The sequence below is a fragment of the Triturus cristatus genome, chromosome 5_2 (assembly GCF_964204655.1).
Source record: "Triturus cristatus chromosome 5_2, aTriCri1.1, whole genome shotgun sequence".
In the NCBI taxonomy this organism is placed as follows: Eukaryota; Metazoa; Chordata; class Amphibia; order Caudata; family Salamandridae; genus Triturus; species Triturus cristatus.
The window spans coordinates 793,872,244-793,899,048 of NC_140588.1; the positions used below are offsets into that span (position 1 = coordinate 793,872,244).

The 26,805-nt window shown below is 43.0% G+C and overlaps 1 protein-coding gene across 3 annotated transcripts in view; it reads right to left on the reverse strand.

The window, feature by feature from the left end:
• MOSPD1 (motile sperm domain containing 1) overlaps positions 1-26,805 on the reverse strand; it is a 216,160-nt gene that overhangs the window by 20,201 nt on the left and 169,154 nt on the right. The window lies entirely within an intron of this gene.

Below are 26,805 nucleotides of genomic sequence, written 5' to 3' on the forward strand. Positions count from 1 at the left end.
AGATGGGCACAACATGTGCCCCCCAGGGTGCATGCACCCCAGCTCCTGCACAGTCCATTGCGTGCAGCAACTTTTTTGGGCGTTCACATTGCAGTGTCCATTTTCATAGGCTCCGCCAGACATAAGGAAACTCGTAATCTGACGTGTGGTGGGCATACGGGTTTGGCGGTGCGGGAACGGGATGCTGGTGTGGTGTTCCGCTACTGTACCGCCAAACCCGTAATCAGGCCTTAAATCATGAATAAATTATGGAGTCTAGAGGTGGAGTGTGGCTTACAGTAGATGGGTGGTGAGGGAGTCAGTAACTGCAGACTAGACTGCCAATGAGCAAGCTCAAAATACACTAACTCCATTTTACCAGAGATTTTAAAGGCACATTCGTTTTTTTTGCTTTTTAGTCTATGAGTAATTTCTTTTTAATGCATACGCACTAGACAAGATCTGGTCTCCTAGCAAACGTCACAGCTATGCAAATAACTCAGAGCCAAGCAGGTTTGTTACTTGGCCCCATTATGTTTTCCTTCAAAACGTTATCATTTGAAAACATTTCTTATACAAACTATACACATTGAAAGGTGATGGAGGCAAAACCATTATATATTATACCACGTCATTGATGCTTGTGTAACACAGTTTGCCAGTGCTATGGCCTCGTAGCACTGTGTTTGTGTGGGGGGAGGCGGGGTGCTCTGCCGTGTTTTTTCAATTTTTCCATTATAGACAAACAACAACATTGTCTTGTGATGTTATGTTTATTTTTTTATTTATTTGTGGTTCTTTTCCAGGTAGGTTGGCAATGCCTTATTCAAGGAGCTGTGGTGTAAGATTTTGTTGCTAGATAAGCATGGTTGGAGAGCCTTACCAACTGCTTACACGTATCTTTAAATGGTCATCCAGTGAAGAGAAAACACACAGTACTCTTGGCCCAGTCCTGCATCACTAACAGACTAATAATCATCAACTCTAACGATTTCAGAATGTTGCTTAGCTTAATGACTGCTACTGGGGTTTTGAGATCTACTGTGACTTCATTCACCGAATAGCCCCTTTAAATCAGCCGTATATCACCGAATGACCCCAAAATATAGCCTACATTTGAATAATATGCAAACTAAATGTGAGCAATATGATGTGATGACATCCCCTAGTAAAAACACCCAATGAATCTAGGACCAAAGATTAATGGAGGTTCCTTCGGGAAACACATTTTCCATAATGTGAACTAAACATCTCATTACAAAACAAGAACTGGCAAAGCCAATAGGTTTCACCTATGCAAAATCTATTTGTCAATTTTTTTTGCATGTTACAGAGCAGTGCAAGCTGCTGTACACAATGGCTTAACCCCTTCAGCGCGGCGGGAATTCCCCCGCGGTGCTGAAGGGTTCGAGCGCGGGCGGGGCCATGACGGAACGGTTCCGTCATGAGCACAGCGCAACCGATGCTCATGACGGAACCGTTCCGTCATGGGCATGGAAGGGGTTAAAGAAAAAATAAATAAAAGCACTATTATGCGGCCAGCACTGACCCCGTAATAGCACATTTGATTTTTTTTAACCTTAAGCCATGTTGCACAGCAGTGCAAAATGTAAAAAACAGCACGGGCGCGCTTTAGGACACGAGGGAGGAGGGTGGGAAAACAATTGTGAGCGGGAGAGGGGGTGAGAAACAGGGGGTGAGTTAGAAATAAAAGGAAAGCGGAGGGGGCGAGGAGGTTTAGAAGCAAAGGAAAGCAGGAGTGTGCCAAATGAAAAGTGAGTTGACATTGACTTTGCATGGTCTGCGCTACATAAAACTTTATAATAGCCAAGAAATAAATACATGTAAAATATCTCTCAAGATAAAATGTGGCTGCTAAATAATTTTAGGGCTTCATAAATCATCCTCAATGCAAACATTTGACACAGAAATGTTAAAAACTCCTACCATTCACAGACTCAAATCAGCCATCCTCTAGCACATTCCCGTGGGGTTTAAACTCACTTGCTCCATCATTGTAGATTTTTCTCCACACAGACGACTTTTTGTCTTGCATAACTTCCTGGTCACAAACAGCCAATTGCAAGGCGGAACATATTTAGTCTAAGATTGGAGTATTGTCTGCACCTTAGCCACACCTAGTCCATCGCTTAGAATTCCGAGAGGGTCATTGGCTGTAAAGTCAATAAATGGCTTCTATGGGGTGTAACTGTTGCCTGAGCTGTCGCTTATGGGGGTCAGAGTAGGTGTTATACCATTGGAGCGAGGGGTTTTCTCTGATGACATCTGTTTCTGTGTGGGATGGTAAAGGGTTTAGGAAGCGGGAGTGGTGCGGAGTGGTAATGGAGGCAGCCAGCAGTGTGGCAGTTTCGGAATAGGGTTGTCTACGGATGGTTGGTGCCATTGAGAGAGGTTCGGACCCAAGTCACAGGCTGTCCTGCCAAGAACCCTTATTACTAATTTTCTTGCATTCCCAAAGGATTGCGGTTGTCGTGCAAATGTGGGCCAAGGAAATAAAGCTGATGGTCCACTCTGCTTCCTTACGCATTGTTTGCGGTTGTCGCTCAAATGAAATCAAAGTGCTCTAATACCTTTGTGTCGTGTTTGGGCTAAAATTGCAAAAACGATTTCAAAACCACCTCTGTCTCCCGGCGGGCGAGGAACTGCTGGAACAAAAGGGGCCCCACTGCCGATGGTCATATGACCCTTAACGCACCCGACATGCATGCTTGAAATGCATGCAGCCACGGGGGATTAAGTAAAGAAAGGAGGAGAAACAAAAAAATTAAAAGAAGCATGCTTGAAATGCGTGCATCCTAGGGAAGATTATGTAAACAAGCACAGTGCAAGCGCTGTGCAGGCAAAACATAAAAAAAGTTCCATAAAAGCAGATAAAAACAGTACTTGGGCCATGGCACACTGATAAGAGAAACACACGAGGAATAACAGGAAATAACATTCTACAGGCAGTAGAAACGGAGGAAAAGTAAGTGACAAGCACACGAACCAATGAAGAGGACGGGATGTAAGCCCCTTTTAAGATTTCTATTAAATTCAAAAGATTTCACAAGCATAGCGCAAGTGCTCTGCAGGCGAAACCTAAAAAGAGTGCAATTTCACACCATTTTAAAGCGCCAACTTAACAACAGATACGTTGAATTGCATTTCCTCTCTCCACCCTTTTTTGACAAGGGAAGGCAGGGCCTATTTTAGGCTATTGCAACATGTTCATGCCACATCCTGTTGACCTCTTTAAAGAAGTTAAAACCGTGCAGTGAGATTTCACTGCATACATTTGGAGTTGAAACACAAGAATATTGTTTAAAAATATCGAGTTGCTAGTATATTCTGTCAAAAATATACTAAGGTCAAACATATTGAGGAACCGACTATAGAAGGTAACAATATATTTTTCTATGTTTATAATATTGTTTTTCAAAACACTGTTGCATATAATATTGATTACTTTAATACCGTTTTAAAAAATCTATTTACTATACAGTATTTATTACATTCATTTTAGGTGTTATTCTAAAAACTGTTTTTTTAATAAAGTTTGTAGGTTTTGTGTATTTAATTTTTTTTAATGTAGTTAGTACTTTATAATTTAGTTGCAGTTTGCTGTGTTTATAGAGGATCAGGGTGGGAAGTTACTATATTTAATCATTTTTTTAATACAATATTTATTGATTCTCCTATTTTCATACAACAAATGTTATGTTAAAGAAACAGAAAAAGAAATAGGAAAAAGAAGCAACAGAAATAGAATGAGGTAATGAAATACAGTTAATCATTGCCCAAAATGTTTCCCACTGTGACCCTACCACACATGAGAAGGCAACTGTATTACACATTAATCCCCCTGCCTCCCTATCGCACCCAGGTTGTATAGTTCTGAATTTCTACGTCCAGGACCCAATGTGAGTCTACATGTCTCTGAAGGGTGATACGCCTGAGCTGGCAACACCCAGCCCAAATTTTGTAGTGTTTTTACAGGCGCCCTCTAGCCTCCAATTACATGTGCCAGTCTAGTTCAGACTTGCATTTCTCTAGTGATGGGAGAGTTCCTCACTTTTCCAGACTCTGGCTATGTCCCTTTTTGCCACTACCAGCCACAGCCACAGCAGCGCAGCTTCATATATTTCTGTGTGTATCTCCTCCTTTATATGGAGGAGTGCCAATTTCGGGTCTTTGGGTAGAGTCCAGCCCAACACATGTCCCATGTTCTATATCACTCCCTCCTAAAATGGTTTCAACTTTGTGCATTCCCAAACTGTGTGGAAAAGTCTCCCTTTTCTGCACCATAAACAACATGGTGAGGCAATAGCCCCCATTTTCCACAGTCTTGTGTGTAGTACACCATAAGGAGGTATTTCCATTGTATAAGTTTAAACTGGGAGGCCATGGCCAATTTATGAGGTGAGGCCAGGTCTCCCTCCAGTCTTTCTCAGAGAGTAGTCCCAAGTCACCCTTCCAGGCCTCTTGTAAACAAGCTAAATTGTCTAGTTAATTTATCACCAGTGATCGGTACACTTGGGAAACGTATGTGTTTGGCCAGTGTATTTAGTAGGATCTTGGCCTCCAACGGGCTGTACTCTACTATCTCGAGAAGATCTGCCATATAAGGTGTAAGAAAGTGTCGGAGCTGTAAGTATGTAAAAAATTGCAGTGTAGGTCAAATTCTGTTTGGAGGTTCAAAAAGGATTTCTTCGTGTTGCCTACCATAACATCTCCAGTTTGGATATGCCAATCATCCCCCACAATTCGAATCCCTGTAGGTTGGAAACCTGCAGCAGCATGGTCCCGCACCTAAGTGGAATCTTCTTTCTTAGGCGTCCCTCCACCCAAGGACTTTGTGAGCGTCTCTCCATGTCAAGGTGCTACAGATGTAGCGGGTGGCAGGCCATCGGGGAGCACTTTTAATCAAATTTCAATGTTTACTAAATATTTATTTTTTAAGCATGTAACGTATTTACTTTATTATTCGTATTTTAATTATTTGAATATTTTTTTTTCATTTTTAATGTGTAATTTAAATTTTGTATAGCTTAGTTACTAATTTATCATTCAGAAGGAGTTGTGTTGTGAGGAAAGGGGTGGAAAGTTATTATTATTATTTTTGCATTTTGTTATGTTTATTAAATATTTAATTGGTATTTAGTTATGTAAATTATATCACTGATTATTTGTTATGTTAATTATTTGTTGTATTTTACTGCGTATTCTTTAATAACAAACTTTAAAAATGAATTTTATCAGGCATAAACCTGCAACAATTGGAAAGCCGGGCCGCACCAACCAGCTACACACATTTCCATCTGAGGGTTCATTGCCTTTTGTCATAATGTGCTCTGTGTTTGGTAGCTTACTGCTCCTGTTTATTGTATGTGTGTTTTTTTATAAACCCAATAACAAGAAGTACTATTTTAAAGTTATTAATTTTAATTTAAAATTTATTTGAAAGCTTTTTTTTGGTTGATGGTTTTTTTGGGGTGGTAGGGAGAAAAGTGTATTTATTTTAGATCTATTGAATTCGTTTTATATTTGTTAAATTATTTTGGTAAGGTTTATTTTCTTAATTACAATTCTATTTATTTATAATGCATATATTTGTATTGGTAATACATTTTAATATTTTTATGTTGTTAGGTATCTAAATTAATTTTTAATCATTAAGAATTGAAATGGTATATCTAACCGTTCCTAATTCCATCACTTTCCCTCCTTTTGCTTACGCTGGAGTGGGAATATAAATCTAACCCATCTGAAGTCCAACACTTTCCAACAAGGTAGTGGTCTAGTGATTCCTTTGAAATGACGGCATGAAAAAACATTTCAAAATACAGAGTCATGAATCAAAAACAAACTTGAGCACCAGGAAACTATGATTAAGGGGAAGCATGACACAGCATCTAGATACTGTTGTTCCTCTACAATGTTTTGCCTCCTTGGGCACATGACACAAAGTTTCTTCAATGAAGAAATGTTGCACATTTACTCCTCTATCTTGCATATTTACTCCTAATTAAGGTGTAACTTATGCCGGCATTTCTGTGAGCAAGTCACACGTCTTGGGAGAAGGCACTAATCTGGGAAACAACAGATCTGAATATTGCTTATGCAAACTGTGTAACTGTAGATGACCATATTCAAAGTGACTGATAACTTTGCAGTTCATCTCTCTATCACCATACGGAAAGCCTCTCTACTAAATCAACCTAAACCCAAATATAAATAGATAAAGAAAACTAAAAATGTATCTCTTGAAACCAAGAACCCAAAGATAACTGCAACAACACCTGTAGAGCATAAACAAGCAAATGCCTATGCCTTAGTAGTCCGCACTACTAGACGCCTTCTTAAGAACATGAAGGCTGGTGTAGTTGGCAATCACAATTACCACCCCAACACTAGTCTATCCTTGTTACCAAAATCATGGGAAATTGAGTAGCTATGGAGCTTATTAACTGTATAAACGAAATTGGTCTATAAGGGAATAGTACCAAAATGGCTATTCCCAATACCGCTGACAGCACATAGTAGATGATGAACAGGGTGAACTACGCCTTCTGATTTTTCTTCACCTCTACGCATTTTTAAATCTTTGTATACCTTTAACAAAACTTCAGGCATAACATATGTCATCATTTGTAACTCAGACCATTATACAAAACTGTTATCAATGCTATTGTCCTTCTATGAATAGAAGTGTTTATAAACCAATCAAATACAAATATGAATCGCCAAAGTAATTTGTTCAAAATATGTATGCATCATTCAAGTTAGTATTGTGGTCCTCACGCTCCCTCTGGAGTTTGCACTTCTTGATCATTTTTGGCATTACAGGGGTATTCATATCCAACAGGCGCCACGTATGTTCTGGTGTTTCTGTGCAGTGACGCAAGTGCTCCATGTATCTTTGCTTCTTTTAATTTTGTTTTGCAACAATTTTTTCTTTATTTGTGTAAGGAGAAGAAATAAGATCTGTCCAATGCAGCTCACTGAAGTACCCATCCAAGAACGACAATAATCCCCACCATAAACATTACACAGTTTTACATCTCATATCAGCTGTATCGCCCAGCCCATAGTTCCCAAAAGAGGTCTGTACTATTAATGCATTAAACAAAGAAAATATTAGCACTGATTCTGGAAATGTCCATCTGTGGCAGACACTGAATCTGCATCAGAGAGGTGTGGCGCAGCGGCCCTAGCTGCTGCCTCCAGAGCGGTGGGCTCAGGGTTTGATCCCTGGCGCCAGTGGCAGCTCAGCATCATGTGACTCAGGGCAATTGCTCAATTCATCTCCCAGCACCTGGATATCCTTAGGGGTGATAAGTTTGCGCTTTACAAATGTGAAATTCAATTTAAATTAAAAAGGGGGTGCGAGGAGTAGGGAGGAAAAACAGAGGCGTAGCCCGTCCGCGACCAGACGGGACCAGGGGCCACCCCCCCTGCCTCTCCCGTTCCTCCGGTCAGGACTTACAGCTCCACTGCCTTACGCCTCATAGGAAGCAGAGTTACCGCCTTATGTACCCGCACTTTTGCAGCCACATCCCTCCCTCCCTGCTGCTCCGAATGCAAACATTCCTTCCGAAACACCCTGGCTGGCCCCTCGGTACAGAAATATTGCATGTTGGCATTAAATTGTAGATCATTGCCAAAGCATAGCATTCAAATGTCCATGCTGCTAGAGGAGCGCAAGCCAGATGTTATCTTTTTAACAGAGACCTGGCTCTCCACTCAATCTGACCCAGACATAGTCGCAGCTCTACCGAGTGGATACCACATCGTTAGATTGGACAGACCAGTAGGAAGAGGCGGCGGTCTGGCTATCATTCTTAAAAACCAGTACCGTTGCCGCACCACAGCAGAAAGTATCCCCGAGTGCGAAAGCATGGAATTCTGCATAGAGTTCAACGCCAACACTTCCTTCTCGGGCACGTTGATCTACCGTCCCCCTGATCCAACAAAACTGTTCCATAGGTCGCTCCCGGAGATAATAGCGAAAAGAACTCTATTTGCGGCTAATTACACAGTCCTAGGAGACCTGAATCTTCATTTCAACTCCCCCGCAGATAATATTGCCAAGGAGCTAATAGACTACCTTGGAGCTCTTCAGCTGTGCCAGTTGGTCACAGCTCCAACCCATGAGAAGGGCAATCTGCTCGATCCAATTTTCAGCAGCTGCAGCGATCTGACTGTTGACAATCCCATCCCCCTCCCATGGTCATATCATTTTCTGATTCCGTTTGCTTGGGCCATCCACAAGGTCCCCCAGTCACCCCCCCGGACAACAATCAGGAGGAACTGGTCAAAACTCCAGCTGGAATCCTGGAGGCACAGCCTGGACTTTACCCGCCCGCCCCCTTGCTCAAACCCTAGTGTAGCAAACGAAAATTATGTCAGCTGGATCATTAACTCATTAGATACGATCCTTCCTCTCCGGAGATCTTCATCTAAGAGAATGCATAAATCCGCACCCTGGTTCTCCGACTCCTTAAGAGAACTAAAACGCTGCTGCAGGCAACGAGAGAGAGCCTGGCGTTTGGACTTTCTCCCGGAAAAAAAGGTAGCCTACAAAGAGGCGATAAAAGCTTATAGAGATGGGATTAGGACGGCGAAAGCGACCTTCTATTCTGATAAAATCCTAGAGGCTAAATTTAAGCCCAGGGAAATTTTTCAGATAATAAATCATTGCTCAAGTGTCATTACCGCCCCCCCTCCGAGCAAAACTCAAGACCAATGCAACGAGCTTGCGGACTTTTTCTACAACAAAGTCCTGAAAATATATTCCACCTTTCAAACGGGAGCTACAGCTTCGGAGATAGCCGACCCACCCTCTCCTAGAATCCTCCCTCCCCCAGACCAGCCAACCCTCGAGCACTTCCCTCCCCTGGACCTCGACACCCTCGGCAAAATGGCACGCCAAGTTAAATCCGGCTCCCCGCGTGACCCAGCCCCACCAGAAGTTCTGATACAAGCACACAAAGCTACCCTGCCTGTTATATTGGAACTCCTAAACACATCTATAGCCTCATGTGCCGTTCCTACAGCATGGAAACAAGCCATGGTACGGGCGTTGCTGAAAAAACCGAACCTGGACCCCGATGATCACTCCAACTATCGTCCTATTTCACTCCTCCCTTGGGCTGGCAAGGTATTGGAAAAATACATAAATGTCCAGCTGGTCCAGTTCATTGAAAATCACTCCCTATTGGATGTATCCCAGACAGGTTTCAGGCCGAAACATGGCACCGAAACTGCCTTACTAGCGGTCGCCGAGGAATCCCGAATGGTTCTGGATCAGGGAGGATCAGTGGCAGTGATCCTCCTTGATCTAAGCGCCGCTTTCGATACGGTCAGCTATGCCACCTTGCTGAACCGTCTCCGGGACATCGGAGTCTCAGGCGACGCTCTAAGGTGGTTCGACTCCTTCCTGTCCGATAGATCTTTTCAGATCTTCGACGGCGACATAATATCAACCAGCAAGCCTCTCAGCTGTGGAGTACCACAGGGCTCCTCTTTGAGCCCTGTGCTATTCAATGTCTACATGAAACCACTGGCTGGGATCGTCGAACCGTACGGCATCAAAATTGTGTCGTACGCCGACGACACTCAGTTAGTGGTATCATTGGCTCAAGAGAACATCAGCCAACCCCATGGAGGCCTGCTGAGCAGCCTAGAAGATGTTAAGGAGTGGATGACCAGCTCCTCCCTTAAACTAAACGGAGACAAAACAGAGCTCTTGCTTCTAGGCTCAGCCTCGCCAATACCTTTCACCTCCTTGTGGCCCCAAGCTCTGGGCACTCCCCCTACCCCCAAGGAAAGTGTCAAGAGCCTAGGAGTGTGGCTGGACAGGAAGCTTTCCTTTTCCACCCAGGCTACTAAGTTGTCCGCCACCTGCTTTGGCATCCTCAAGACTTTGAGGAAAGTCCTTCCACTTCTGCCTCTAGAAGCCAAGAAAGTGGCAGTACAAGGCTTCATCCAGTCCCGCCTGGACTCAAACAATGCCCTATATGTAGGGGCTCCCGAGATGACTCTCCGGAAACTCCAGGTGGTGCAAAATTGCGCAGCACGCACCCTGTTACAGATTCCACGAGCCCAGTCAGCCAGACCTGCATTAAAAAGTCTTCACTGGCTACCAGTCAAGCACAGAGTGACATTCAAGGCACTGTGCATTGCGCACCGGGCCTTTTGGAAAACAGGACCCGCAATTAACAGCAACCTTGTCATCCCCTATCACCCAAATAGGAACCTCCACTGAGGCTTTCTTGGCAATGGTTCCTAGAGTGAAGAGAGCCAGATCCGGGGGCAGGTTGTTCTCATTGAACACAGCTAAACTTTGGAACACCGTCCCCCTCTCACTCCGTTCCAACCCGGACCTGCTCTCTTTTCGAAAAAAGCTGAAGACTTTATTATTCGCCAAAGCCTCCGAGCTCTAATCTGTCACTCAGCATGTCTCTCCAATTCTCATCTCAGCGCTTGGACGCCCTTGGGTAGCAACCGCGCTCAATAAATCTATTTCTAATTCTAATTCTAATTCTAACAGTGTAACCCAGTAGTAGTTAGAACTTGGGAAGGATGGTTGGGTAAACACAGTGCACACTTCATCTAAATTATATAGTACAACCCTCGTGATAAGCTAGCAAGTCAGCTGTATGAAGATGGAATATCGCGTGTGCATGAGGTGGCCCATGCATGCATTGGTTTGAGAATACTCGAGGGGTGACTAAAAGCTGCATGAGAACCAGGGTCTGCCTGCTGAATGAGACTCTCAGTGGGATTCTTGATAAGAGGTAAATGATTCAAGAGCATTCAGGTTCCCCTTTCATGGAGCTCTTTTATGAAGCATTTGAGTCACAAGTGTGCGGGCACTTGTCTAGGGGGACCTGCCTAAGATAGCGTCAAGTTTGTTGGTCATACTTCTTTAGGACTTAGCAACATGCTGAAGAACCGGCCCCATATGTGTTTAAATACCTCCAACTTGCCCTTGATCTTATATACAAAGAATTCACAGTATGCAATTTTCACCTGTTTAGCAAGCCAGTTATCCACTGTGGGAACAGAGGGCTGTTTCCGATGTTGCACTATAGATATTTTGGATTATCACAGAGATGTTGCTAACCATCAATGGTTGTGGTACATTAAACCAACAATGTGACCAGTAACATGAATCCTACTAAATGTACAGATGGAGGGATATTGAGGAATCTTGTCACAGAGAGTTTGGTCCAAATACCAGCACAATGTATGCGTCTATAACCTGGGACTCTTTATTCGGATATGCAATAGAACACACTTCCTTGGCTGCAAGTTCAACAAACTGAATTATAGAGGAGGCCACCCTTGTGTGATCTCCTAGGAGCCCAGTACCAGTTACATAGGATCTTAAATTCAAGAAACTCGAGTCTAGCTTCTCACAGATATGTTGTATGACAATAATAGTGTTGACCACTCTTTGGGTGTCTATCCCTTGTTCATTGTTGTTGCCACAGAGCCTTGTCAAGTGTTCAATAGACGTAGGGTCTAACTCATTGATGTAGACACTGTAGGGGTCGGAGACTACTCATCTCTGATGACTGCATATGTTAAGGTATTGAAGAATAAAGGATTTGGGCTGTTCAACATGGGAGGGCCCTATCTTGTGCTTTGGACAATTTGTCAGTTGGATATATAGCCATAGACAGGTGTGGTGTAATAGAGATTGAATGCTTTTGTGTTTTTCCTCCAAGAACAGGGTATATATCTAGTCTTTCCATACTAAAGGTTTGTTACCAACCAGTTGCATTGCATTCCACCATATAAGGGTGAGCAGTGGAGGTGAGAGTTTGTTTTCAGCCTCTTGTGTATCTCCTTCCATTCCATCAACATAACTCTAGTCAGCAGGTTATCTACAACAATCACAGTGGGCACTGGTGAATAAAGTAGCAACATACCCTCTAAGCACCCCAGAAACTGCCATTACAAGTCTACCTTGGCAGAAAATAAGCAAGATATGATAGGTGTTGGCATGTATTAGGACTCAATGTGAGGTTGTGCATGCCCATACTTTAGAGTATTTCAATATAGGCTTTTTTCGCCCTTAAAGAATTGTTGTCCAAATCAACATGTCTCAGCGTGTCCTTGTGCATCTTCAGGTGTAGCATTCCGAAGATGTTGTAATATCAATGTGTTATGATCGCTGTAATGCTCTGCATGTCATTGCTTCCCCACATTAACAGGCTGAGATTGGACCAGGGTTGAAAATGAGACTTTGTTTGGGCAAACAATGGAGTTGGATTGTCATTAAACAACCCCTCCTGGCCCCGTAAATACAAATTTGAGTTCTTTAGGGACCCATTTAAACGCAAATTCATGATGCTGGTCTTTGTAGTAATGCAGGGCATGGGTAATGCTTTTTCACTTCCCTCAATGCATCTTGTAGCCCCATATCTGCATAAACAAGTTTATTAGTGATATCAGGGTGAATAGCAAGTTATTCAGTAATGCAGACATTAGTAGTGCATCATCGGACACATTACCTCTTCTGTTAGTCTAAGAGCAGTAGAAAGTTGTGCCATTAAGAAAAGGAGAGGAGACAGTGGACATTGTTGTCTCCATCACTACATAGGCAGACTCCATGGTTAAAACTTACTGTCAGAGACTCGTACAGCCATCGCAGTCTGATTAAAAAATGATGTCCAGCGCTCGACCATTTTCTGAAATCTGAAACAATTCCTAAATTCATTGCAGTCAAAGTCATCCTTTGCATTGAGAGGTTGCACCAAGTCTTCGACTTTAGGTCCATCATCTGTCAAAGGAGGTGCAATAGAGTTCTCTGATGATTTCTTGATTAACGATAAGAGTAAAAGTCTACCTAAGAGGAGTGTACCAAGGAAGGACTCATCCTAAGCAGTCTTTTAGGCTACCTTTTAGCCAATCTATTCACATCCCCATCATGAAAATGGGGCAATAGTTGGAACACTCCAGAAGGTCCCTATCTTCATTTAGAATGAGAAATAGGATGGCTTTATTCAAGAGTGGTCTCATAGTTTCTGTTGCTTTTTCCTCCTTGGAGGAAGGAAAAGTAATGGAGCCAGGAGTGTTTTCCCTGTGTTTTAAAATTCTCCAGGGAAGCAAATTCTCCAAGGAAGCCATCCTCTAGGGCATTTATAGATGGGCAGGTCAGAGATGGCTGCCTCTCTTTCATCCTCCTCCTCTATTTCCGTCTAATAGTGCCCTACCATCATCAGTTACCATGGTTAGGAATAGGTGACAAACAAAGTGTTCCTCAGCACTTGAGGTGCCCAGCTAGTCAAATTCATAATAGTAGGTAAAGGCCTCTGCTATGTCTACTGGGTTTGTGAGCACCCACCCATTTTCTTAACTGCGCTGCAAGCAGCCTGCCTGCATTCTTCCTCCTTTCATTGTGTCTCCACTGTAGCTTGATTAAAGCCCACTCTGCTGTCAATGTAAAGAACGAGTTAAGGGATGTTTGTGTGATTTTGGGTTTGTACTGCACAGCAGAGGAGGAGCTTATGTTATATTGTTATGTAAGAATCTTTATCTAATACTCCATGCCATTTCACTTCAAGTTCAACTTGGCAGCATCACACATGATTTGACCCCACAAAGTAACCTTGCTGCAGCCCTTAGAATCTGTGCATAGCCAACGATTTCTTACACAAGGCTATACGGTCCCATGATGTGTGATCTAAGAGTGTTTATTTCATCAGGTGTGTTGTGTATTTATTAGCTTTCATATGCCATGGCATTGGCAGATGGGGGATAGTGTGAACAAGCTACATCACCAGCGCCCCAAGACCCTCACAGCAGGGATGGCTCTTCCGCATGAGCAGAGGAGCATCGCCCCATTTAAAAATCTCCCCTAAAATAAAAAATAAAATGGTAATTACTTACGATTTGATTTTTCATCCCCTGTCCCAAGCCGACCATCAGGACGGTGGCGGGTTACTGCTGAGTGGCACAATTATGTCACTCAGCAGGGAGGAGGATGGACTGATAGGGCACTGTTTAAAGTGTGCATATCTTTTTGCCCAGCCGTCTTGCGACGGCCAGCCACACATCCACACTTCAAACATCTCTATCCCAGCTGTTTTAAGAAAGCTATGTTGAGAAAGCCAAAGCCTCCAGAGCGCTGTGGAGCACTTCATGAGGCAGCTCCCACCAATCCTAGGGCTGCTCTTATTCTGGTGAGATCAGCCCTAGGATTGGTCGAGGGAGTTGCTGCTTCCTGTGTGGAAAGAAGAGGTCTGGAGCGCGGACGTCGCCGAGTTCTGGTAAGTTTTTAATTTTTTAAAATATATTATTTTAAGCGTGTGAGCGCCTTCTCACCCTCCCGGTAAAGGCCAGTCCCTGCTGCCTTACAGATGATTTGCCGCACTTTACAAATCCTGATTGATTCACAGATTGATATAAGAGAATTATTAGTGATCCCACTTGCTAATATTGCACAGACTGACACATCTAGGAGCAAGGAGACCTGGATTAGGAATTAGTCAATTTGGAGGGTTGTGCTATGGGCACAGGAAAGGAAGGTATAGTTCCTGTCAGTCAGACATAAAAGGCACCACGGGTCAAATAGCCTGTAATCATTATCTACGAGGGGCTCTATGGCTATGCTCCAGAACCCATCCACTAGGGGTTTGGAAGCAGTAAAGTCCATACACAACCCATACAATTTTGAGAAGAAGGGTTGCCTATGGACAATAGGTGCATAAACAGCTCCTATGATAATCTTCTTGTCCAGAGTACGAAGCTTCACAAAAACATATTGTTGCTCGGGACCCAGCCATTTACGAGTTTTATTGGGTAGTGTTTTCTTGATGAATCTAGCAACTCTGCTTTTTGGAGCATACTGCAGAGGTTACCTTGCGCGTGCACAGTACGGCAGCTACTGATCACAGATCTCACCCAGTTCCTTTCTAGTTTTGAGGATTCAACCACAGGGAGCCGTGTCTCTCTTGAGAACGCATGATGTCAGATGTTTTAGTTTTAAGGTAGAGTAATATTTTCCTTTATTTCCCATAATAGGCCAGTCCATTCACATTCATGGAGGTGATTCTCAAAGGCTTGGCTGTGACGTTAGTAGAGGTCATGTTAAAAGACCGGTCTTCCTCCATTAGGTGATATCAGGTGAGACGTTCAGACACCAAAGAGAAAGGAGAGGGTGGTGAGAATATCGAGGAAATACACCTCCCCTCATTTGCATCTTAGACATCTCTCTTATGCAATGTGTGTGGTATACCAAACATTAATTATTATGGCTATGGTGGAAGAATTTATTCTCTCAAATTACACATTTTTGTTACTGCTATACCACTGATCTCGATAATGTATAATAAATGTTTTTAAAATGATTGGGGAAAAAACGTAGTATTTTTAAATTTCACATTTGTTTTTATTTTTTTCTAAGTTTAAAAGGGAGAGGCATATTGTAATATGATCTTCTGAGTGTGTCATGGTGTGTACTAAAATTGTAGTGTAATCTGATATACAGAATGGTGATGATGATATCTGATACCTAGCTTTGAATGCTGCTTTAGGTTAAAGATGGAATAAGGAACATTTGACGAGAGTCACCCAGCTAAGGGCTGAAGGAAAAATTAAACTTTTGGCATATTCCCTGTACATTTTATTGCTTTTATAGACTAAGATGGCTGGCATATTTTGACTCTGGATATTGGGAGAGTGTTAGAGAGCCTCCCACTACATGTGCTTCACCCATGAAACAAGGTGTTTAATTGGCAGACATCACTTAAATTGTTTGACTTATAGCTAAGGCCACAAAGTTCAGCTAGGGCTGATTGCGAGTCGGGTGGAGCAGAATTATCCTGTGGAATTCCACTCCACCAGTTTTTCTGGCTGTGGTCGAACCAGAACCATTTTTATTCCGACGGCTAATTCCGGCCATAAAGATGGCCTGAAGCTTTGGATGAAGCAGAGGTCATGCTACATTCCCCATTCAAGGGGATTTACCCTATAATTCCATGGTACCGGTGCAGGTTAAATGAACTATAAAAGCAAAACTGGATGCAATATCGCCATGCCCCGAGTACTGTGCAACTCTAAAGAGCCCCAAATGGCATAAGTGTCAAATGCCCTATGTGAGAGTCAGTGTGGCTTTACACCACCTACATGTGGGATTTTACAAACATCATCACATACGTACAAGCAGCTTTGTGTAACCCTACAGGGTCAACATGTCTGACTTTAATCTTGACATGTAAGAGGCCCTTTCTAACATTGGATAAGTCACCAGTAAAGTATGCCTTAAAGCCCGTAGCCTAGATGCATGATGTTACGAAATGAAGCCTGCGAGTTTCAGCAATAAACACACCCAAAAAACCCTACTCCCAGGCTGATGCCGGATTTCATTTGACAAATCTGCCAGAACATTTCTAAATTGTGTATTTCGGCCAAAGAATCACAAAGCAACTGCATCTACAGAACACCATTCTAATCATTGGTAGACTCAGATCTGCCATAGCCATGCCTCAAATATCATTTCTAAAAAGGCTGTTGATCTTTCCCTTGTGGACTGGGAGTTATCTGACCAGTTTATGCAGCCAAGACCCCGCTGTCAGTTGGCCTTCCCTTAAACCTATAGCTTTGGACATAAAGAGAGAGAGCTTTGCAGTCAAGATAAGGATGCCAGTGAGAGAGAAAGGGGGCGCGGGCAGAGGACCATAGGTTTCTGAGATCGATCGGGCTATAAAGCAAGGGAAGTGCTGAAAACTGGGGAGGGACCAGCGTGGGAACTTGGCCAGTATAGCTCAGAGTTTCAAATCAACCACTGCTGTGTCCTACTATACAATAAGCTGACACGCCCCGAAAGAAAGAACACTACTGGGCTCTTGGGATGGAAGGAGACGACTTGCAAGGAATGTTTAGAAGAAAGGAGACGCAACAACTTGGCTGTTGACTCTGCTCAGGATGGCTAGTGGTTTGTTTGTGCTCCTGGCCACTATCTCTTAACTTGCACTGGACTCTCTTCCCAGAAATGGTCTTGCCAATTCCCTGATTCTCTCTCGGGTCCAGTGAGGAGAATACTTGCTGTTCTGCTGCGGGGTGGTCAGGCTGTGCCGATACATGAATTTGTGAACTGCTCGGACTGCGCTTCATGTGTCCTCCCCATTCAAAAGTCTTTTGAGCCAAGGTGACCTTGAGGTGCAGGTACTCAGCTTTGCTGTGGCCTGAAGGGTGAGAGCGAGTAGACTGACTGCTGCAGCTAAGACTGCGACAGACTTTCACTATAGTTGTTTATTTGTGTGGGATGGATAGCCGCCACACAATGTGAAGGATTCGGGGGCACTGGAGACACCCTCTTTCTGAAAGCAATGGGGGGGCGCACTGCAGGAGTCTCCTCCCTTTTCGCAAATTCGGACAATCTGTATAACTGAGGAAGCCTGCAACATCATTTCACAGGAGGAAATGCGCACCAGCCAAAAAGACAACTGGGTCTCCACTCTCCCAGCCTGTTAGAGTGCTAAAAGGTTACTAGTTTTCGTTTTTGCTGCAAGACTAGCGCATAAGTGATCACTTTTTATGATGCTCTACTATTTACACTGGAATTTTCCCCAAATTGTTTTCAATGGGTATATTTGGCCGTTTTATTTTAATTTCATGAACGAAGTATTATTGCTTTGGTGTTGTTTTAATAATTATCGTTTCCTTTTTAGGTCGAGGACTACCGGTCTGCCGAAAGGCAGAACCGGAAGTCGGAGATTTAATGTTTTCTAGAGTGGCTATTTAGCCCGCCTCTCTTTTAGCTTCTCCTCCATTGGCTGGCTTCCTAAACAGAGGCCAGCCATTGGAGGAGAGAGCCGTCCCTCCAAATAGGCTCCGTCTTTTTCAGATTCGGGGGCGTGTTCCTTGCTGTTCTTTCCACTTTTTAGCCACGCCCTTTGGAACAGCAGGAACACGCCCCCGAATCCGAAAAAGTTTCGAAGCTTCCATCCGCCATTTTTTTTTCTTAGCAGTACTGTGCAAGATCCCACGTCTTAGTTCTGTGCTAGACCCCCGTAACTTTACCTCGTTGCAAGTCTCCTCAATCCTGCGCTGGATCACCCTTCTCAATCCTGTGTTCTGTGCTAGACCCCCGTAACTTTACCTCGTTGCAAGTCTCCTCAATCCTGCGCTGGATCACCCTTCTCAATCCTGTGTTCTGTGCTAGACCCCCGTAACTTTACCTCGTTGCAAGTCTCCTCAATCCTGCGCTGGATCACCCTTCTCAATCCTGTGTTCTGTGCTAGACCCCCGTAACTTTACCTCGTTGCAAGTCTCCTCAATCCTGCGCTGGATCACCCTTCTCAATCCCGTGCTGGAGCCGGCTTCCAATATACCAATAACGGAAAACTCGATTCGACTTGAGTGATCCAGATTATTGTTTAGGTTTGATGTGGTTTTGTGGGTGTGGTCTTATTTGATTTTTTAAAACACTAGATGTGCTCTTTGACATGTGTTGGAGCTTCCTTTCAGCAAATTATGGCAACAGTAAACAGTGCGTGTTCAAGCCATCAACGTTTTAAATGTAAACTTCTCCTGGTGGTTCCGGATACGCATGCGCCTTGCCGTTGGCTGACGAGGGTAGAGTTTTCGGTAGATTTACACCAATCAGGGCGCCCCGTGTCGATGTGTTTACGGTGATATTCCGGAAACACGTAAAAGCTGTCGGGATATTTATTGCGCTATTTTATATTCTCTTAACTCCACAGCTGTCGGAGTACAGTCGTTGACCGTCTGTGGATCCGAGATCATGGCGGAGGGAGATAACCGTAGCAGCAACCTGCTGGTAAGCAAGGAATGGGAGGGCATTCGTTCACGGATCCTATACGTAGATTGCCATAAGGGCTCAGCAACTGTAAGGGTGAGTAAGTTGTTTTCTGGGCTGGTACTTTAGGTACTTACCGTGCCATGATAGCGGAGACGGGCCTTCGTGATAGGAGACTAAGGACTCATGGCCGGGGTTCTTAGAAGAAAGGGGCGTGTTTGACTGCGAGGGTTGGCTCGCTACGTATATGCAACCTGTTCTCAAGTATGCAAAGTAACCGACAAAAAATTGTCACCGTGCATACTTACGAGCAGGGCTTAGTATCAAACGATTGAATTGGTTTGCTTCAAGCAAAATGTAGGGGGCGGACAGTCACGTGGCTGTTTTTTGTTGCTGGTTATGTTGCACTCAAAACTCCAAATTGTTAACAAGCAGATGTTGAATTGAATGTATCTCTGGGGTTAAACACCTTTTGTAAGTAGTGCCCGAAAGCGATTTAGAGAATGTGTGCTTTCGTTGGAAAGTTTGTTTGCCCACAGATGGCCACGAGGGGGTTACATCGGCAGCCGGGTGATGGGCCCGTATAGTGTGGTTTCCTTGTGTGCAGAGTTGTTGTACAGCGCACCGTGGTCAGGCCTGAGGAAGCATCTGCCTCCCATCTCCGTTACCTCAAGGCCCGTGGGTCTCCAGCCCCTGTTTATTTGAAGATGCCCGCTGCCTTCAAGTACAACATGCAAGCATGCAAGTCCAGAACTAAAACCCAGCCAGTTTCGATGTTTTATTAAACTTTATATAGCCCAGTTGGAAAATAATTGATCGGTCCCCCAATAAAGCCATGGCATGTAAATTGGCTGTGGCTCCTAATTTAAAGCCCAGATTGCCCGTTTACAACATTTGCCTTTGTTCTGCAACAGGGGGGAAGCTTTGATCTTAAGTATTTCCAGGCTCGCAGTAGATGGAGGGGGCGGTGCTCTCAGCAAGGTCTGGCCCGCGAGCGCAGAGCGCCCCCCTGCTGTAGGTCAGAGGTCACGCTATGAGCTCGCACTTGTAAACAGTTGATGGATTGCACCAGCAGAAACACTTCCATCCTTGGCGCAACTTTTCTTTTTTTCTCATCTCCTATGCTCTGCGCTCTCCTTATCAGTTCCTCTCTGCCCCTCCAGTCCTGCTGTGTCACTTCCTCCCTCTGTGTTACTCCCTCCCTCCTTCCTTGTGACCTCACTTACTCCTGCTGTCCTTCACCTCACACGTTTCTCTTCCACCACCCAGCTATCTCCTCTCTCTTCCTTTGGGTCACTTTTTCCCTCAAACTCCCTCCTATCTTTCACGTGCGCTTCCTCTTCTTTCGTGCCTGCCCGCCCCCAGCAGTTACACTTCCCTCACCAATCTCTCTCTTTATCTTACTTTCTCTTATCCTCTCTTCTCATACCCTTTCCTCGCACCCCGCCCCCGTCTCCCTTTCTGCGTCTCGTTCTCTCCCTGCTCTTATCTTGTTTTACCACCCTCTGCCCCCTCCACTACCGCTCCTCTTTCTCTCTCGGGACCCACTCTTTTAACTTCCAGCGGTGTCGGCTCTCCCCCGCCTTCCCCACCCCCACAGAGAAGGTATGTATCACTACCTCACAACATCCCTCTCCCTCACTCTCTCTATCTCACTACCTCTATCTCACTACCTCACTCTCTATCTACCTCACTCTTTCTCACTACCTCACACTCTTATTTCAATACCTCACTCTCTCTGTATCTCACTACCTCACTCTCTCTCTGCTAATGCAATAGGTGTCCCATATGCAAAAAAAAGCTAATGCCAATAGAAATGACAATGCCATTTATTTACGGATACAAAAATAATAAAAAAATAATGAGCAATAGCTCTACCTATAATATTCTCGAGACCATTGCATTGTAAATGCTTGTTATAATTGGTATGGCAGCTTTATGTGACTGATTTCTTGGCTTTCATGGTGGTTTAGTCCGGCGAATATACTTCGCCTGCATTTCCGCTAAGGGACGTTGCTGATTGAATCCTAGCCCATGATTCCTTGCAGAATCACGCTTTCATTTTTTAGGCACTAAACTGTTTAACTTTATCAAATTTTTGTGACTATTGACACCGAGAACGAGGCTGCTCTGCTACTGGTTAACAGTTTTTCCTGCAGTAACCTGTTTATCGTTGGGAGTTAAAGTAGTTGATTTGTACTTTTTGTCAGTTTCAATTATTTATATTGCACCCTCTATAACCAGAACATTTCAGGACCCTTTTTTCGTGGTTTTAAAGTAATTTCCAGCCACTACCAAGGCAAACCTGTGATGATTACAACCATCTCGAACATATATTACTTTGCAAAATATGGTATCCAACTGTTTTGTATAAAAAACTTTGAGTGTAACGTTTATCAAATCAACACCTTAAATACATGAACTTAAGTTGGTGTTAGCCCGAGTTACTCCCGGCTTATCCTTTGACAGCGTCCCTGCTATGCCTGGACCCAGAGGGCCATGGAGACAGCAGCAAAACCGTGCTCGTTGTGATCGCAAGACTTTCTGTAGCCCTCCGCTTGCCGTTTCCAGAGTTCCTCAACAGCAAATAGGAGACTAATTTGGGGTAACAGTGTTGTGGCGAAGAGGCAACCCTGTGTTTTCAGTGGCAATGGAAGGGTAGAGGATGCCACTTCCACTGGCCCTGGCAGCTTTGTGAGCCTTTACAACAGGCAGGCAAATGCGGCCCACCCGTTCATACTGCTTGCCAATGGTTATGTCTCCATGTAACAGAAACACGAACCAGAGCCAGCAAACTCAAGTAGGCTTAGGGAAATATTAAAATGTATACTGCACTACACAAAAGTAAATATTTGCAATGAATACAATTTCATATTTGGTTATAAGGTTCATTAAGTCTTATCCCAGCAGTAAATCCTGATAGGCATTGTGTAACATTCCCAGTGTCCAACTCACTTTCGAATGACGGAAAATTATTTACATAGCTAACGGCTACTCCAGGAGTGTCCCGGCCCTCAACACCAATGGCACAAACAGAAGTGCAGGCTTCAGCCAGTAAACCCGTACCCAAAAGGCTGAGGAGGTATGTTTTCAATGCTTCCTCTTTCATTAATCTCAGCTGGCTCGGCAATTGATTCCACATACCCGCAGTCAGCACCGTAAAGGAGGAGCCTCCTCCCCGCTTCTTTTTAAAACGGGGTACTGTTAACAGCCCAGCCTGACTAGAGCGCAACACTCTCCTTGGACTGTAAGCATTGGTCCTCTCATTCATCCCTTTTCATCCAACAATATAATTTTCTTACTTTGTTTCCTTCCTTCCTTTTCTCTTCTTCTTCTCTTCTACCCTTTCTCTTTCTAAATTCCCTGTTCCCACTTTTGTTCTTTTGATTCTTTCCTGAGAGAGAGTCTTCCATAAAGTATAAACAGTTAAAGAAAAAGGGGGCAAACAAAGATAGAAAGTGTATGTATTAGCAATTAAATAGCAATTAAATAGAATACAAATAAAGTACAGATTTTAACAACATCTTTATTTTGTATCTTAAAACATTATGTAAAATAATTGCTATCAGATGTATATGGCATATAAATACAAAGATTATTCGTCATTCCCACATTGATTCAATCAGGAATCAAAACCTGGAGTCCAATAAACGTAATATTATTACCATAATTTACCCTTTGCCGTCACTAATTAATGAATCAGGAAAACTGAGCACAAGGGATGGGCCAGAGTGTTAAAAGCTATTAGAAGGACTTTCTAGAAAGAGAATTAAAACCTGGTTTAGCCAATAATTGAATTAAAATGAGCATCAACTCTCAGACATTCTTGTATTACAAGACAATTAATCAATGATAATGAATAAGGGCAATAAACAAAACGGTAATGATTAGCCGTTTTTAGCCTAAAAGGGAAAAACACACAGCCTCTAATAGTCCTGTGGTATTAAACTTTTCTAGAGCAAATACATTTTTTGTAGCATGAAAAAGGCTGTGGTGAAAACTGCCAAAAGGCAAGCACTTGCAAACCTCAAATTAGTTAAACGGGCAAGCCAATGTAGACAAAAAACTGTTTAACTAGCCTAGAATCTCGAACAATCACCAGCGACAGACACTCTGGAATGGTGCTTTGTTTGATGATGTCTGCTAGGGTATGGATATCTATTAAGATGTTATTCATCAAATGACTCCTTCAAGGAGAAAATATTATAGCTGCCAAATTCATGACTGATAAAGGAAGCAGTGGCCCAGAAAACCACACTCAAACCAATCTACGGAAAAATGAAATATTTGCTAAACAATTCACACAAAAAAACAAATCAAAACACCAAACTGAACATAATCCCAACCAACACAGATCACCTTCCCGTGTGAATGAAGGCTCCCTCCAACGAGGACAGACTTAGTTTTACTCAAGAACAAACACCAGTGAAGCATTGCCTCTATCAATCCCACAAACTGTTCTTCTAACCCCCTTCTGACTACTTGACATGAGGGGAATCTGCTTTATTCTCCTCGTATTCTAATATGCCTTCTACTTAGAAGGTATACATTGCTGCGTCTGGGCTACTTGGTGTTTACCAAACAACTCTGCCTGTGATCACCTTCCAATGGCGTGTCTTCACAACAAGCTACGTATACACAGGACTGGATTAACCATTAAGCAGAATAAGCACGTACTTAGGGCATCAAGGGTAGGGACACCACAGAGTTTTTCCACTGGCAGATTTACCATGGACCATATGGTGCAAAACTGCAAATGTTGCAATTAGAAAAGGTAGGAGAAAACTTATCAAATAGATATAAAGTGGAAGTATACAACAATAAACAATTTTTTAAATCTAACTGTAGGTTTTGTTTCATTTCGAAAAATAACATTTAATTGTACAGTTTATTAATATTATATTTTGAATTAGATATATATGAGGGCACCAAAATCTTTTAAGGGCCTAGGCCTCTAAAGGTCTTAATCCATCTGTGCGTAAACAAGGGAGCTGTGCACAGCAATAACGCAAGTTAAGTGGCAACAACGTTATTAAAGATGGTATACTTGATAGGAAGGAGCTTTAAAGACCTGTTTTCATGTAGTGTCCTCTTCAGAATGTTCCCTAATACGTGTTTTACATATCCTCCAGACTTGAAATGAGCAGCAGACGTTTTGAAATTCTGCACTCCATGAAAGAGATGAAAACCTTCCTCCCTGATGAATGATGAGTAAACTAAAAGCTACTACACAACCACGAAAACAAAGAGTTATACGCGAATACTATAGCCAGCTGATACCCTTTTATAGGTTTGGTCGTATTTTCATCACACCCCTTCCAGGTAGGAGCTTCAGCTCGTTTGTACATTCAGTTTGTACACTGTGAATGTACCATGAGGTATGTGGCATTAGATAATAAGGGCTACAGGTACATATACTTTATCGGGATTTATTTAACCACTGTAACTAGTTGTATAACCAAGGTAAACTGTGCTGTTAGTTCTCACAGATAAATCTTTATGGAAAATGTCTTCAATATTTTCACTCTATTTCAGTTGATAAAATAGAAAGTCTAAGGCACCTATTATTGCACCACCAGTTAAAAATGTGCCCAGAATTGCAAAAACACAACCTGTCTATGGACTCTGTGCATCGCACATTTCAGTATTGATGTGCGTAGAGTTTTAACAGAACCCACGCATTACTCCACTTTTTATTTTTTTTTTATGTATTTGTATTTCAGTTACTTTTACATATGGCTTAGAGCATATTTGAGTATTATTGAGGTATGGCAATTTACATGGCAAGTTTATTTTCATTATTTGTTACATCCATGCATGCTATTGGACGCGTGGCACAGAACTATATGTGAAGCCGTAAGAATTAACATTGATTTTTAACTCTTTCATGAGCTTACCATTTATTTAAGCTGCACTGATTTAACTGCACAACACCGCAACGACCTGTATACACCTCAGTATTATTAACAACTGTGTTAAAGGCATGGGGCGTGATTCAGAATGTGGCAGACGGGTTCTATGTGTCATAGGATATAATGCACTAGTAACAAGGTGGGCAGGATATCCGTCATGTTTAAGACTGAGTAACCCATCCGCCAAACTCTAAATCATACCCTTGGAGTTGTTTAAAATGGCATTACCCAATTGGTCTGGTCCACATTCAACAAAAGGCAGCAATGAGTTAATATTAAATTACTGCAAAATAGATGACTGGGGCTAAGGAATCTTTTTATTCCCCAGCTGTAGTTTAGCCCTAACAGACCCTTTAAGTCTCTGGGATTACCATGAGTTTTCTGAAACTGTCACTGATATTTTTGCACGACTGGCGTTTTGGAAAGGTTTTATTCTTTCTGGTCACCATGTTTAAATAAGCAGCATTTTCACACTTTTACTCAATTTAGAGAAAATACCTAAGAGCTCGGAACCTCCTGCGGTGGAGGCACACTGTTTTAGAGCACTCTCCATGGCAGAGGTGTTGGTAGTGATGACTCATACAATTCCGTTGTATGGTTAGATACAATTCAGGATGAATTCCCCCATAAATGATGACGGATCAACAGTCCCTTTTAGAGAAGAAACTACACCAACATTTATGCTAGAGTTTACTCCATGACTGGGAACCAAGAAAAGAATGGCAGACGTTCAATAAAATGTAAGCATAGTGTCCATGCCATAATGGGAACCGCAAGCACTGTGCTCAGTAACTAGGCAAATGCGATGTTTGGGGGTATATTTGGTGCCGGAACGTCCCCCATCCCACAAAAGGGCAATGAACGAAATTCTGTCAAAATTCCCTCCAAAGAATATTAATTCAATGGAGATTCTGCCACAATCTAAATCTCTGAATCTGTAGAATTTTCCATTTCCAGTCTGGTGGAAGATCTCATTCCGCTATAGTGGCAGACGGATAATCCACCAGCCAAACTCTAAATCAGTCCTTTCACACACAGGGCCCACCTTCTACTCTGCTGAGGTCATTAGAGTTCAGCTCTATGCTGGAATCTGCTGAGATCTCATTTTGTGCCACAAATGCTCCACATTGTGGCAGATGAACTTGGGGGTAGATAGTTCTGAATTAAAAGGGAGAAATAGAAAGACACACATTGGAATGTTGGAGCAGAAGGCCTATACCCACCATAATTGGCCCTCAGCCACTCCATTATCATCAATGGAGTTCCCAACATTCTAATTTTCTAATACAAATTAAGTCTAAGGGACTCACTACGTGCAAACAAAGGCAAGGTGCATGGATAAGCAAAATGTGGCAGAAGTAATGAGTGAAACATGTTAGAAGAGAAAGCAGAACCAGAGGAAGAGTCACAAAAGTGTTTGGTATAAGAATGTACTGATTAAATTATAAACCGAAGGTTTCATAGCACCTGAATTAGAAGCCCCCTCCAAAATGCTAGGTTTTCATCAGCAACTTTAAGTTGGGAGACTATTGCAGAGGGCTGGTTGCCATTTAGGATTTGCCTTGATCAAAGGAACTCGTAGCTGATAGTTCTTTCCTTCTTCTCTCTTTACTCTCTCCACCCTCTATTCTTCATATGCCTCCCACTTCTATGCTCTGTTCCTATGCTTTGAAATGGCTCTGCACAGCATACCAATATATCATAGCTTAATGTCCCCCTCACCTATGCCCTCATTCTGTAAATCTCTTTCCATGCCTCCCTTCCACATTGTCCTTTCCTTCACTCATCTGTCCTGTAGAACTGAGGTGGCCTCAGAGAAGCACAAGCACCATACAAGAATCTGGCATGGCTGGTTCACAAAACTGTTTTAGTAAAGCCTTACAGCCCACTGTTGAAAGAAATACTGGTTATCAAAGGCCCTCCACGCTAGTTATATGTCTGAGCTGAAGACGAGGGTCTATAACGATGGGGAGGGCCTTTAACAAGCCAGGATAGCCTGATGCAGAAATGCTATAAGCCTATTGAACATTTCACCCAGTTAGGGTAGAATGTTCTGAATTAAAAGCAGAAACAGAAAGACAAACATTGGAATGTTGGAGCAAAACGTGTATACCAGCCGTTATTGGGCCTGAGCCTTTC